Here is a 12,200-nt window from a genome sequence, read left to right on the forward strand (position 1 = left end):
CTTTGTTATTTATTTTTTGTAGTTGTGACGGCACTCTGCTAGCTATTTGTCCTCAGGGTCTGGGCCCCCAGCGTTAAAAAAAAACAACAACAAAAAAAAAAAACAGAACCTCAGACCAAACCCCAGTACTTGTGTGAAACTGCTTTTTGGAAGCAGGAACCTGACTTTGACCGGTAGGTGGCCTTTTTCAAGAGGAGGTTTTCTCCTGGCCCATCCTGTTCCTGCGCCGGCCCTGGCTACAGTCCCGGCTTTCTGGCACCTTATTGGTGGAACCACAGCTCCCACACCTCAGTCGGCTCTTGGTCCTTGGGGGGCCAACGCTGCCTGCAGTCCAGAGGGGCCCGACCAGCCAACTTCGCCCCTGAGAACCCTGCTCTAACAACCCTTACTACCCACCCAGTTCCTGTTCCAGCTGGTCAGCTTGGCTCATCCGACGCCCACCCAGTTCTTGGGCCAACTGAGGTTCCTCTGCTCTGAGGTTTCCAGTCCGGTCTTTGGTGTGGGCTTCAATACTCTGGTCCATCCTCCAGGGCATCCCTCGGAGTAGCTAGCACATGGCCAAAGGCCCAGCATCCATACACATAAACAGCATTACACTAGATTAAATCATGCTTACAGATTTGTGGAAGAGACTTCCAATTTGACAACACAGGCACAGCATTAATAAACGCGTTGCAAAAAGCTTCAACACAACCGAATGTAGCTTGTTGCAGCATGTTTTGTCATTTGGTTGGGTAGTGGCTTTTGCCGCACATTTCCTAATGCTGCACCTGGGTTGTTAAATTAGTGAAGCTTTTTTTTAATTCGATTTGCAGCGCCACGAGCTCCCCAGGCCACCGTACTTTTAACCCAAACACGCACACATTTTTCCAGCCATGCCATTGGCCAATCATCTATTTAATTAGCCACAGGTGCTATTATCTACCAAATTATCTAAACATCCATTATCTATAAGTGTTTGTCCTGTGTGTGGGGGGTCTTGCCTGAACAGGTCACTAGACATACACAGACAGTCAACCATTCACTCTCACACTCACACCTACGGGCAATTTGGAGTCACCAACTGAGCTTAAACTCTTTGGACTGTTGGAAGAAATTGGAGTAATAACCCTGAAGAAACCTTTGCAAGCATAAGGATAACATGGTCCACACAGAGAGGCCACAGCCCACAGGTAGATTCAAACTGGGCAAATCTTCTCGCTGTGAAGCAGGAGCACTAACTACCCCCACACACCAACCGCCCCCACCGTGCCGCCAAAATAACAGCATAAAGCATGTCATTAAAATGCATGAAAATGAAATCTGAACTCTACAATAAAACTCAAACCATGCAATAAAACCCAAGAAAAAATAACAAATTTGATTTTTTCTTTGATACACAAATACTTGTTGTTCGTACATCACATTTCTACCTACATACTAATTCACTTACTTACAATCTTTTAAAGATGTATATTGTATATTGTATATTGACCACACAAATCAATTTTTATTCTTAATTTGTAGTGTTTTCAGGAATTTAGTTAATTGTGCAAAAAAGTACAATAGATAAGTACAACATCATCCATAGTTGAGTCTCTGACTTAAAACATAGTTGCAAACAATTCAGAGAAGTATTATAGGTGACTTTAGGTAAAGACACACACACACACACACACACACACACACACACACACACACACACACACACACAGTGTTCCTAAGATGCTTCCCCATTGGCACAATGCTTAATTAATTAAGAAGGGAATGCCAATCGCTCCAGGACCCTGGGGTAATCATACTGGGCAAATTACAGCATGTTGAGCTGTGGCCTGGGAGCCGCCAACATTGTTGTCATTGTTGATTAATTTCTCCGTATAGATCCTGACACTGCTGTGCATGTGTAACCTGTCACAGAGCACCCGTGTGTCTGTTCATCACTGCCTCGGAGGTTGTGTGTGTGTGCCTGTCTGTATGGCTAGGAGTATGTCACAACAAGTGTGTCAGTGTGTGAGCAGTCTGTAGTCAGTCAGTGCAGCCCGGTGTGATTGTAACTTAGCATTTGGCCGGGTTAATATATGATTTTTGTGTTTACAATGTGGTACATGTCTATGTGAAAACTGGATATATTAGCATTATTGCATATTTGAATGAGGCCCCCTTACGCTTCTGTTTGTGTGTATGGTTGGTGGCAGACCCACCATGCAAACAAGATAGTGATGACTTATAAGAACAAGTGACGTCCCTGGTGACAAACGGCTAATAACGTCTTGGGATGGGGCGGGTGGAGAGGACTGTGAGGAAGTGTATTGATTAGCCTTATTACCTGAAGCATCCGTCTTGGGAACGAGTGAGGGGAGGGCGGAGGGATGGGAAATTAGCCAGGCCCCACCTTCGTTGACGGACTGATTGCTCTGGGGGCCCTGAGGAGAACAAATGGCCCCTGCCTGTCCACACTCACACACATGCACATTTCTACAATCTTTCACCCGTGTAGTATATTTAACAAACTGGTCCAATAAATTCTAAATAGAGCCTAAACTTTTCTGCTTTTTGTCAGTTGTGTGTTAAGAGACACACAGCGATTTTAAATTACATAATTTAATTTAACCAAGATGTTCAATAAAGCAACTTGGTTAAAAGATTATCTATGATCGCTCTGTTCACCCTTGGCTGGCTCGAAGAGGTAGGCATGGGCACAGTTTAGTTGGACTTGGTCATGGTACACATCCGTGTAATCACAAACTGTCCCCAGGCAAAGACCTTTAATGCTCTGACTTTGCTGAAGTGCTTCTCTTCAACACAAAAAGTCACAGGTCGTGCCAAGCGTTTGTATTATATAGCTCCTCGAACAGCTCTGGCCAAACCCCACCTCAAAGAACTGGGGAGACATAAATGCCAACGTAAGTACCTGATCTGCGGTTAATAGACTTTACAAAAGCTTCCATTATGTGATGTAGGGGGCATTAGCTCATTTGTTTTAAAAGCTACAGGGACCAAACCAAGTATTTTGCAATAAAGTGAACTACGGACATTTTCAGACATGCCAAAATCCATTATCTGAGTGGAGGATCAGCTGGTAAATTAGTAAACACAGTCAGTGTACCACTGAGACCTGTGAAATTGTTGTTACTTTTAATATTATACTTTCATGGTGATACTTGTGAGGCACAGTGTAACAAGGGTGAAAGCTAGTACATACATTTTTTAATCCATTGGTATTGTTACTGTACAAGGTTAATTAATTGTCTCTCATCCCACCCTTGTTGAATCATTCACTATCATTTCAGTCATGAAATAAATATGAAATAAATTGTGGGGTCATTAGCACAAAGACTACTTTTATTGTGCCAATGTGAAAATGATTAAGGGTATTATAGTGTTTAAATTGAACACACAAAATTTATCCACTGAACCGAAATATAAGAATAGTACTTAATATAGCAGAGAGTAAGATTTTAGACAAAGCCATAATGTTTTCAGTAACTTTTATTTTTATTCTGATTTCTGATTTTGCTAATAATGAAAAATATTTCAAGCGCTTTTTTCACACGGCCACTGACAATGTAAAGTCGTTACATCTAGTTTGATTAGTGAGTACAATCCCCAGAATTTTTAAGCTGCACCAATCTGCTCGGTGTAAATTATGCAGTACAGTTGTTTTATTCAATTCCCCTATAAGCCTCTTCACGCTACCCTACAATTTCTGTGTTAATCACATTTCACTGTAATGATCTACTTTCCCGAGCTTATTGATGAAACTGCTGCAATTACTTAGCTCAATATTTCCCACATTAGTCGACCTTAAAAGTGTTTCACACGTCCATTTATCTGCTTGGGTTTTTAAACAGCATAAAATCAGTTCCAGAGTGCATTCATATTTTATTCTATTGAGATATTGCTCGGCTGATGGGTTGCCAGTAATTCATAACCCTAAGTAGGCGTAAAAGCCTGATGAACATAGACTTTCCTGATAGGAAAGCTGTTTCCAATGGAAGGGGTTTCTCTTCCACTGCTGAGATAAAACATTAATCCATTCAATTACCAGTTTCCCTGTCAAGCGGCTATGAAGTATGGTGGTTGTTTTCCTGTAGCCAGAAGAAAGATGATGGAAATTGTGTTTTTTGTTTGTTTTTGTTTTTTACTTTGAAGACATTTTTCACATATTCTGCCCTATCACTTTTTGTTTGTGACCACAGAGTGAAAATTACTTCTGTGAAGTGCTGAGTTCTATAATGCTCAGGTCTGTTTAGGTCACCATAGGTGTGACCATCTTAGTGCTACAAAAATGAGGTCACTTTTTCTGCTGTTTCACCAAATTTCTAAAGAGGTCAGGACAAGAGGACCTGGAGCCCTCCAGCTTCTTTTGTAGTTGGTCCATTTCCATGAAATACCCTTCTATCTAGTTTTTTAAAATACTAGGTATAGTTGATTTATCTGTTTACTTTAAAATGTACATCCCCTACCAAAAAAAAACAAAAACATAGAGCATATATCACTGATTTGCCTAATTTCTTCCTATGGTTCTGTTTCATTCCAAAAAGGATGGTGTAAGTTTACCATCACCAAAGCCCGTCAGGTACCAATAATTGGCCTCGAACATCCTCCTTACAGCAAGACAATTCATATTCCAAGTCCTTTTTCCACTTAACTGAGGGTAAAAATCATTATGTTGTCCTCTCTTTCAGATTGCATCACTCTTGGTTAAGAAAAGCCCCTGCTTCATTAAGGTACTCTACTTGCAGGGAGGGAGGGCTGCTGTGTTATTGGGATCAATCAATAGCCATCTTCCCCTCGCCTTACTGTAAATGTGCTAAAGTATTTATGAATTAATTGACTCCCTTCATCCAAATAAGAGAAACCTACCAACATCTCCTGAGCTGTGGGATGGAGGTCACTTCCACTCATGGTAATGAATAGAAAGAGGGTCTTTTTTTTATGACAGCGGAGTTGGTGGTTAATACAACTTAAACATGATAAAATGAAAAAGTTAGACCAGTACTCAGCTCATTACTGCAGGTTTTCTGTTTGTAATAAGAGCTTTATTGTTTGTATGATTAAAATTGGCTAATGTTTTATTCCACTGAGAAAATCTGTGATGGATTTGCCATTTACTTTTTACTGTATAATCACACGTCTTTCACCTTGCTATGACTATGTGGTTATTCTTTTTAGCAGTACTTCAAAGGCCATAATTTATCCCAGCAATGTGCTGGGAATGTGACCAAAAATGCTTCAAGGATTCTCCTACTAACAAAATCTGAACTCTTAAAACACATAACTGTGTAATTGTTGACTCCACACAACAATGATCTCCTGTCACGTTGCCAATCTTAATGTGGAATACATATATTTATGTGTATAAGTGTATGCAAATACATCAACACATTTAATATTAATGGCAATTGGATAACATGAAGTAGGTTTGTTTTTTTCCCCCTCAAATAATAGTGGTGTGATACGCTTGATCAGCTTGTTGATGGCAAGGCCTGGTCATTTTGTGGATAGATTGGTATGTGTGTGTCAAACGCTTCCATTGAATTTTGGTGAAGGTCAGTCCCATTGTGGCCAAGACTGTAATAACCACAGTGACAGATTGGATTAGGGAGGAGGGATGTATCTTTAATGTCTGCATCGCTCCATAGCTTGTATCAATGAAGTGTGGTATAGAATTTCCAGAAGTTCTACATTATAACTCTGCTCCCACACAAAAAAGGTGCACCCTCTTATACCGTGTGTGTACAGACAGTGTTTCAGTCGCAATGTTTAGTCTTCTGTTTCACAATCTTCTCACAGAACCAATTCTGTAAAGGAAAAAACAAAGAAAGAATCAGGCTTTCACAGCCAATGTCCTTGTCCAGAAATGTAGACTAATGATGCCACAAAAAAGGTCTAACTTTCCTTTGCAAATCTGTGTTGCTCCCAAACAAAACTAGTAAAAGTGTAAGAGAGCACAGGGCTTCCACTTCCAGCTTGACATCAAAGAAATGTAAGTTGGCTGACATATCAGCTGGTGTGTAACCTTAATGTGTCCTAAACAGGTAGGGCTAAAAGGGCTTGTCCTGGATTGCACAGGACCAGGAAAACCGACCCCTTATTTGACAAGAGGTAATTTTACCCTATCAGGTAATAAAGAAGATGGTTTGGTTAAAATACAATTGACATGGGGCTTACCGTAATTCGTATAACAAAACTTGAATGAGAATATTCATCAACGACACAAAGTAAGGAAAGTAAGCAGCGATGAATGAGACTTACAACTCCTGCTGCTGATCTCACTCTGTATGTGCTGTGCAGCAGCAGGAGCACTCCTTGTGCCATTTAGCAGCATTAACTCAGCCCAAACCAGATTCTTTTTTTTTTGTTCTTTACGAGTAAGGGCAGTACACAATTTTATGGTATTTTCCAACCTGGAAAATACAGTAATTAAATTGATTTATTTAAAAGGAAATAAACTTTACATCAGTCACACCACAGGAAAAGAAAACCAACTAGCAGCAGCAATGAGCTATGGAATATATTTTCTGAAGAACCTTCTCTCTACTGTGTATTTAAATGCTTGTACCTCTTTAAAGTCTTGTGGAGCACAGTTCTGCTGTGGTTGGACATTTCTAATATGTCCCAGATTATGGACCACCGCTGTTTAACATGAATTACCTTTTGGGGCATCTAAAGTAAATCGGCACTCTGTATTTGAAGCAGTCTAAATCATGTGATGTCACAAGATTCATTTCGCACACATTGTGCCTAACCGTACTTGGCGTAGGAGGCTCCCCAACACTTGGGTGGTATTCGTGAAAGAGGGAGTGAGCAGATTTTTCTTTTCTTTTTTTTTAAACGGGAAACATGTTGAACAAGCTTCTTCCCCTGCCATCGTCTAGCAACCGCGGGAGGAGAACAGTGTAACCAACCACCCTGAGAAAACATTGTGGTTCGACCACCACTTATGATGCTGGACTGGATATGAAGAGATGCTGGGGGGGATTCTCTGAAAAGAAAGGTGGTTTGCCTGGAAGCAGACGTGCTCCATGACTAACTCTTTAGTGATACAAGGCCTATTTGGAACACTGTCTCTTTTATAATACTGTAAGCAAAATCATGTTTTACTGTCCGAAAAAGTAAAAGAGAGGAATCCCTTTTTTATCTTTTGTTTCTGTTTGTGCACTAACCACAGAGGTCGCCACCCTCCAGCTGTGATATTAACTCTTTTCTTTAAGGTGAGACCACACGTGAAGCCCTCTCACCCCTGACAAGGGAAACCAAGAGTATTTTTGGAGGAAAAACTCTTCTAGGATGACTTTCCTTGCAGAGATTTATGATCCCCTCTCTCAAGGCAAATAAAAAATAACACATGGACAAACTAAGAATACCAGCCACATAGAAAATGATACTAGGAGATATTTGTATCCTTCCTGTTTAATGGGGTGTCAAACATAAAATCTGGATGTTTTCCCCATTTGTTTAACATCTTATATTTTACCAAAGCAGAAGATTTCCGCTTCTTAAAACACAGTATCAACTGTTTGTTTTGTCTTTTGGACAAATTCAGAAATTCACTTATACAAGTTTGGTTTAAGAGAAAAAAAGATGGAGGGTAGGAAAATCCTCTCTGGTTACAGTGTGAGTGAGCGCGTATGTGTGTGTTAGCTCAGGCCGACAATGTAATGCAGAAAATGTTTTGAACGTTCTGAGTTTAAACATACATTTAAAAGCACTAATGCTTATTCATCAACTGTGATATTTCTGATGGTAGAGATACTTGATTGTGAAATATGTTGCATGACCCTGTTTGTTAAAGTTAATTAAATTTGTATCTGGCGTGATACCTGGGTGGGTGTGTGGGTGTATGTAGGGGAACTCAATTGTTACTAAAATGTTTCATTGGACACCTGAGTGTTGGCCTGGGGCCCAGTTATTTTATTTGAGATGTGTGTGTGTGCAATCAATGTGTAGCTTCACATATGGTAAATGGCCACTTATATCCAAAGCGCTTTACAATGTTGCTTCTCAGTCATTCACACAGGCACAGAAAGCGGTGGCTACCATGCAAGGTGCTCACCTGATCCACCAGGGGTTTGGTTTGTTGCCCAAGGACACTTTGACTGGTGGCCGGGACCGGGTATCAAACCACTGACCCTGTGGTCTGTGGACGACTTTCTTACCAACTGAGATACAGCCACCCCAGCCAATATTATTGTTGTTGTATTGTTGATGTGTGTGAGTGTCAGTATGTGTGTGTCTGCCACTTGATAAACCTATCTACATCCTCCTTGGGTTCGGTCCCATTTCCGTCTGGACAGTACCAAAATAACTGCCCCCTTTTCCCGCCACACACTCACACACTCACACACACAAGTTTTGCTTCCTCTGAACACAGGAGCTCATCGATCATGGCTGAACCTGGACTTTCTGTCTCTTCCTGAGACTGTCATGAGGAACTGCCCTACAAACACACACATTTACAAAGAAATAACAGTGTTATTTGTTTTTAGAACCATTCACCTCATACTATATATTTAAATAATGTATATTTAAAGCTGGAGCATGTAAGCTTTAGAGGGACATATGGAATTAGCAGAAATGCAATATGGTATAAGTGGAATAAGTTTTTATTAGTGTGAACACCTAAAAATAAGAGTCTTGGATTTTTTTTAGCTTGGAATAAGTTTTATAGAGACCCTTTGCAGAGGCCATCTTGTTGCACTGCCATGTTGCTAAAGTAGCAGACAAGAGGGAACTGTTTGTTATTACTTGAATTTGGTGATGCTATTGCACCACTTAGATGATGAAGAAGGAAAATAAAGCAAATGATTATGGCATCAGAAGTCTAATAATCAAAATTTTGGAAGGACAAATGCTTCTAGAGTGACACTGAATTTTAGTTTAACAATTATTATGACTCAACTTACAGACAACATAAAATTCATGTCACTTTTTGGTGCAGTTCAATGTTCAATGTTCAGTATATACAGAAAATTTTTTTTATTTGTACAAATATAAACCTCTGTTTTTTCTCTTTTCCCTTTGTTGGGCTTCAATTTTCTCGTCTTCTTTGCTTGGGGCTGCCACTCTTCTCCCTTCACTGCTCCACCACCTCTGCCTCTCCGTCATCTCCTCTAAACTCTGTATGGTTACTTTTTGGACTCTCCAGTTTAAAGTAATCTTATCACTTGCCATCTATGCTGTTTGATATGACAAGCATAACAGTAGGTTCTCTCATGCTTACATCAGGAGGGGAGGTGCTTGTGTGCACGTGTGTGTGTGGGGGTGTGTGGGTGTGTGTGTGTGTGTGTGTGGGGGGGGGGTTATAAACATAGTTGTAATTTCTCACCTGTAATTGCTCACCTGCAGCCATGAAAATTAATGCACTAGCTCTGCATTTTCAAGCACAGAAACACAACTTTTCCTCTTGCCAAGCTTGCTGTGGTTTCCCATTTGCTGACTGGTTCCATTGTTTGAGCGGAACAATATTGTCCAATCTAGTGACTCATTCACCTGCTTTGGCTTGAAAATTGTGTCTCACTGGTAACAAACACCCATCAACAAAGAAAACTTGTTTGCGTGCTTGTTTTCATCCATACAGCACCTGGAAACCAGGACGTGTGTGGCAGGCAGTGGGAATTTTAAAAAGAGTTCTTTGTATAAATGTAAACAAATAAGTCGCAGGTCACGACAGCCATCATCCATCAGCCTTTGTCCCACTCAAGGAGTATTCTTAGTCTATTGCTGTTGCATAATTTTAATATAAAAAAGGATAGTTTATTTTTACTTTTGAGCGTGCACGTGTTCGAAGTGATATTTAAGATGTGGGACTTAATTACTTTTTCATCCATTGTATTGTACTCTATTGTGTTAAAATGCCGTTCTGCAGCACAAACACAAAGCATAATCTTTTTGTGATATTTCCAAAGTGTACCATATGCTTTGTGCTAGCACAAGCACAAGCCAGGGTCAAATGTCCTCCCAAAAATATAAAAACTGATTTATATATAGAAATAATAAAGTTTTTCATCCATTAACAAATCATTGATGGTTTGATGTGACTTTATTTAGTAAATGTTGAAAAACCTAGTATTTTAATGTTGATAAAGCAAATACAGCACATAATAAAAATGGTAAGTTGTTTTATAGCTGTGATCACATCTAGAATTACATTAATCTTAATTTTAAACTAAACACATATTTAAGTTAAAAAGATATGTGCTGGGGAGTGTTTGATTAAATTGTTTATTTAGTTATTAATCATATTAACCTTAAATCTTGAGGTATTGTTGCTGTAGAGTTTCGTTTAATCTTGATGATACTGTAAAATCACTGGTTCTTCAAAAACACACATGGCTCAGAGATGTCTATTTTCAACAACTGCTTTATCTGAACATCATGAACATCTTTTTTCCTGTATTTCTTCCCATTCACCATGCTTGGTAAACTTGACTCCAAAACATAGTCTATGTTCATCTGACACAGTAAAATACCAGCTGCCTCTGACTTCTTACTTTTAAAGAACTACTTGATCCAAAGTAGTTTAGAAACCTAAATTATTTATATGATATGAATAAAGGAATAACTTGGAAAATATGACTCTGAAACTGACATGAGAGGATCCTGTAGAGTAGATGTATTACACCTTTGAATTTTATGGAACTATAAAAGAACAAATGTCAGTGTTCATACACATTTAAAAGTTCAAATTTAAGCACTTTTCAAACAATTTCAAGGTCAGTTATCAAGCTTTTTCAGCAGTTTGAAGCCGTGGCACAAGAGATATATGCACAAATGGAAAAATATCGAAAATCATTATCACTTTTAAAATCATGTTTAAAAAGATGGAATTATGCTATAAACAACCAAAATTAATTTTTTATAGAGATTCAAAACTGACATTACTGTGACTGGTAAGTAACGTTGGGCACATTCATTGCATATTCCATAAATAAGCGTATCATAATTACCATGCAATACTATCATTCCCACGCTAACACACAGAGAGCCTCTCAAATATTTAGCCTGCGAGTGCACCAGCTAGCTGTTAGCATAATTATTAACATGTACATGTGAAATAACTCGAAATTTTCTACACTTCAACACACCTTTGACGTGGCTTGAAAGCGCAGACTCCCCTATGTTGAAAAGCTGTAGGTCTTTTCTGCAGAAGGCTATGTGTGGATTTGCTCCTCTTTTTAACCATACTTTGTATTTTTCGTTTTCAAGCCAACACTCATTAAAACGACAACCTCCGGGCATGTTGGCGCAGTCATGTCCGACTCAGTGTCTTTTAAGCATTTTCAAGCACTTTATCCAAAATTCAAGCACATTTCAGACCTTGAAAACACAACATTAAAATGCAAGCATTTTCATTTCCTGCACCCGTACGAACCCTGAAATGTATAATCTTATTACAGAGTAAAGTTTATTCCCATATATCACCCCCATCCCCACCCCTACTGCGGGTACAATTGGTTCCCCCCAAAGTGGTACATTTTTTTCTCCTTTGCCTATCCCTATTGAATTCTAAATTATTTTCTTTGTTCATGCTGAATAAATCCAACCCAAACATTCCTGTCGCAATAAATGTAAAGTGACTCTCCTATTCATAAAAAGGGACATGATATAAAATATTTTTTGAAAATTAGATGGAGGATATATTAGATGGAGTCATTTTTTTGTTTAAATATGCCTCCTCCAGATTTATGCAGATGTATAAAAACTGGTTTCAGTTTCAGTACTTCTACACTAATGTGTTGCAGGTATCCTTTATCCCTAATAAATATATCATAAATGGATTTCTCTCCTTAATTGTAATTGCAGGTTAGTGAAAGAATGTGAAATCTATTGGCTTTTAATGGAGCATTGCTGCATTACTTCATCAGCAGATCAGCTAAACCATTATTATGTGCTTTGCATACACACGTGTCTCTGCTGGGCAACTACTCTCAAACCATGGCTCCAAAGCATGAACAGTTGGCAAACACTCCATAAAATGGCATGAATATAAGTTTTGATTTCTGTTTTTCACCTTTCAAGGGCAAGTAAAAACATCAATAAAATGTTCCCAGACAAATTTCTTGGTGTTTTTCCACCAAACCATCTGATCTACCACTCTAAAACCCAGTTTCCTTTTCCAAAATATCCAATCTTGCAGCACAACATCCAGTTTTTGTGACTAGAGCAACATAAGCAAGTGTTTAGGCACTCCCAGCACTTGGTTAAGATTAGACACA

The 12,200-nt window shown here is 39.1% G+C and overlaps 1 long non-coding RNA gene across 1 annotated transcript in view; it reads right to left on the reverse strand.

Moving 5' to 3' along the window:
- Positions 1 to 5,008: 5,008 nt before the first annotated feature.
- Positions 5,009 to 12,200, reverse strand: part of LOC137131315 (uncharacterized) — a 31,296-nt gene continuing 24,104 nt past the window's right edge. Inside the window, exon 3 of the long non-coding RNA XR_010914980.1 lies at positions 5,009 to 5,783. This is a non-coding gene — a long non-coding RNA (uncharacterized lncRNA). The remainder of the gene's footprint in view (positions 5,784 to 12,200) is intronic.

Source organism: Channa argus, chromosome 8 (genome assembly GCF_033026475.1).
Source record: "Channa argus isolate prfri chromosome 8, Channa argus male v1.0, whole genome shotgun sequence".
Classification (NCBI taxonomy): Eukaryota; Metazoa; Chordata; class Actinopteri; order Anabantiformes; family Channidae; genus Channa; species Channa argus.